Consider the following 3,322-nt stretch of genomic DNA (forward strand, 5'->3'; position numbering starts at 1 on the left):
TCTAAGATAGACGCACTATATTAAGACCACTTGCTCATGTATTTAAATGTATTATTAAATTATTTGAATAAGAGAGAATTACATGAGCATGAGAGACCACATGATGGCTCTCTGCCTTTTCTGCCAGTTTTATTGTTCTGTAAGTTAATTTGATGTGCATATGGTTATATGGCTATGTGATTTTCCTTCATGTGGTATCAAAGCTATTGGGTTGGAGATATTGAGCTTTGAGAAGGTTTATTGCTTAGTTTGGTCGTATCATATAGGTAGGTTAGCTCGAAGATGTCATGGTCGATCAGTTGTTTCAATGTAAAGAAAACTGTGATTTGGACCATCATCATATATACGTATGCATGTAGCAATATCCACATCAGGCTTTTCTTTTGGGGGCATAATCCCAAATGCCTCTCCCAAGGCCAATTGAGTAGAAGATTTTGGATCATCCACTTTCAACATTGCAACATTGTGAGTGGAGGAGCAGAGCGTAGAGAGGTTCTAGATGCATGCCATTTTTGGTTCAAGCTTTCGAATTGAGAGTTGAATCATGAAGTTCAGGTTTTCTATTAAGAACAATTGCCAGGTATTATAATATTATTTGCAGAGAATACACTTGGGTTTTAACACCAGAAGACAGAGCTCGATTGTGCTAATCTGGAAATGCTATTGAAAACCAAATATACCACTACAGGTATGTCTCTAAAGAGAAGCTACAGATCTGAACATGGCAATCAATTGTCTCCTTGAAATGCAGTCCCTTCCTATCAACCAAACCATTCGGCCTCCTCCGAAATTTATAGTGTTGTAGCTACCAATAACTAAGCCCTCCTTATATACAGAGATAGGACAATTCGATCCACAAGTCTGCCACAGTGATCTGCAATTCGATCCCTTGTTTGAGACTGCCATTAGTGTGTCATGGCAGAATGATGGTTGGGGATTTGATTGTTCAGCTCCACCCTTCATGCACAACCCAGTTTGTTTCTGGAACAATGATGTGTTACAGCAACCCAAGCAGCTCAATCCTTTGCCAATTCTGGAGCGAGGTTATGATAGGGAATTCAGGCCCTCCTTTTGTGCAATAATTCGGCCTCCCAAGGTTGCTTCTAATGCCAAATGATAAACCAAGAATTACGTTACAAATCGTTGTGTAAATTATGTGTGGCTGGGGAATATGTTGTGTGGATTTGCTGCTATGTGGGGAGTTGTTGCTGGCACTGTCACTGTCTGAATGATTCAACCATTTGACTGGATTAAAGAGTAGCTTACTGCTAAACTAGTGTGAGACCACAATAATTGACATTTGCATACGGTGGAGCATCTTCCTTTGTATACAATCATGGTGTGGCCATTGCAGTTTTCTATGTCGAATTGCATGAAGAGACTTGGAGCCTAGCTATGTGTTTGATGATGCTGTGTGGACCTGCGTGAGTATTTTTTTTTTTTTGTTATTGTTTCCTGTTTTTATAAGGATCATAAAATAATGCGTTTGGAGGGAAATATGGCAAAAAGTGCTTTGAATTTCAAGAAAATCTTTTAATTCTTCAGTCGATTTCTAATTCAACGCACGACAAATCAAACCCCTAACCTCGGTCGAATTCTTTCAATCAGAGAGGAGAAATAGCAGCCATTTGGGTTGCATGTGACATGAAAGGAGTTAGCTCTACAGAAGCTAATTTGTCCTTTCTTATCAATGTTGGAAACCGGGATGCAAGCTCAACCATTCTATGATCACCACCATATATGTATCAAACATCAATATAGATTGGGGTGCTTGGTGGATAACCAAGAGCCTCAAGGAAAATGCCCAGATTATGGGCATAGAAAGATAGAGGTAATTTATGGTTGAAGTGATTTCATAAAATTGTTTTTGAAGTAAAGTGATTTTTTTTGTAATGGAGTAATAAGTGATTTTGTGGAGTCATAAGGTGCATATTTTGTAAATTTGGAGCGATAAGTGAATTTGTTTAGGTGAAAGACATTCTTGTAATCCAAAGTAATCTTTTACTTTGAGAGTGATTGAGTCACTACAGGCAGTTTTTTGAAGACAATTTGACACTAAGGAGTTGTCAGTCTGTGCTTGAGACACCTCACTGAAGACATTATCATGATGATGTATCTTGAAGGTTAATAAAAACATATCTTTTGTGGTGATCGTGTCCTAGATTCACCCGAAATTGAATAAGGGGATCCTAGGTACACTTCGTGTCATGAATGTGCTTGCATGATTTGAGTCGAATTTGTAAAACACTCTCTTTATTATGCTTAAACAAAACAACTGCATGCACATAAGAAAGCTTACCTATGCAAGTCATCGATCAAGCTCTTGAAATCAAAGCTCCCATAATCAATTAAGTTCACAAGCACAAAGCGTCACATCATCGACTTAATAAAAGTAATATTCTGCAACAACATTTCACATCATGTAATCAAAGAAATCAAGTTAACGATGCTACAAAATCAAGAATGTCAAGCCAAGACGACATCAACATCATCAACGTTTTTTGTATCACTTGCAAAAAAACTTTTTTTAATTGAATTGTATGGGTGCATTCTCGGTTGTAATTGACACCCTAATTTGAATTGTTAAGGTGAATACATTAAGTCAAGTAAGTCTTCAACTGAGTCATCAAAATTTAACTTGTCATTTATATCTTGGGTGCATTTTTTATAGTGTTCTACACCCTTTCCTTTTTTACAAATCAACACATTCAGTGAGTACATTCAAGAAATCACAAGTGTTAGTAATCAATAAAGCAAGAATCAAATCGAGCCACTGTTTAAAGCAAGCGTGTCATTCAAACAACAAAGCAGTCGAGCATGTTCATAAAATAATCAAGCAAGCAATCATCATCAAATGAGCATGACTCCTCATCTTCAAGAAAGCATCAAAACAAGAATGTTTCTACGACAAGCGCACTAAGATCAAGTGAGTGTGTCAAGTAACCAGCTCAAGTGCGACAATTGAATCACAACAAGCGAGCCTGTGTAAAGTTCATTACAACATTCATAAAGTTCCTCTCAAGCAAAGTGATTTTCATCAAGCGAGTGTCAAGTCAACAATTCAAGCAAGTGTTTAAAGCATCAGCAATCAACAAACAGTACAAGCGAGCCTGTCATTTTAGTGATCAACTCAAGTGTGCAATTTTCAAACACGATTTCTACACCAAGCAAGCCTGACTTAAAAGTAAGAAAGACAAAATGGCCACACACATTCAACTGTCCCAAATTCTTCACAATTTAATGTTATCATCATTCGATGACATGGTGCACATCAGCAAAACCACTCTTGCTGAAATTCAAGTGTATCTTCAACATGCACATG

Source organism: Pinus tabuliformis, chromosome 2_1, assembly GCF_031772625.1.
Source record: "Pinus tabuliformis cultivar Carrire ecotype Pingquan chromosome 2_1, CPIR1, whole genome shotgun sequence".
In the NCBI taxonomy this organism is placed as follows: Eukaryota; Viridiplantae; Streptophyta; class Pinopsida; order Pinales; family Pinaceae; genus Pinus; species Pinus tabuliformis.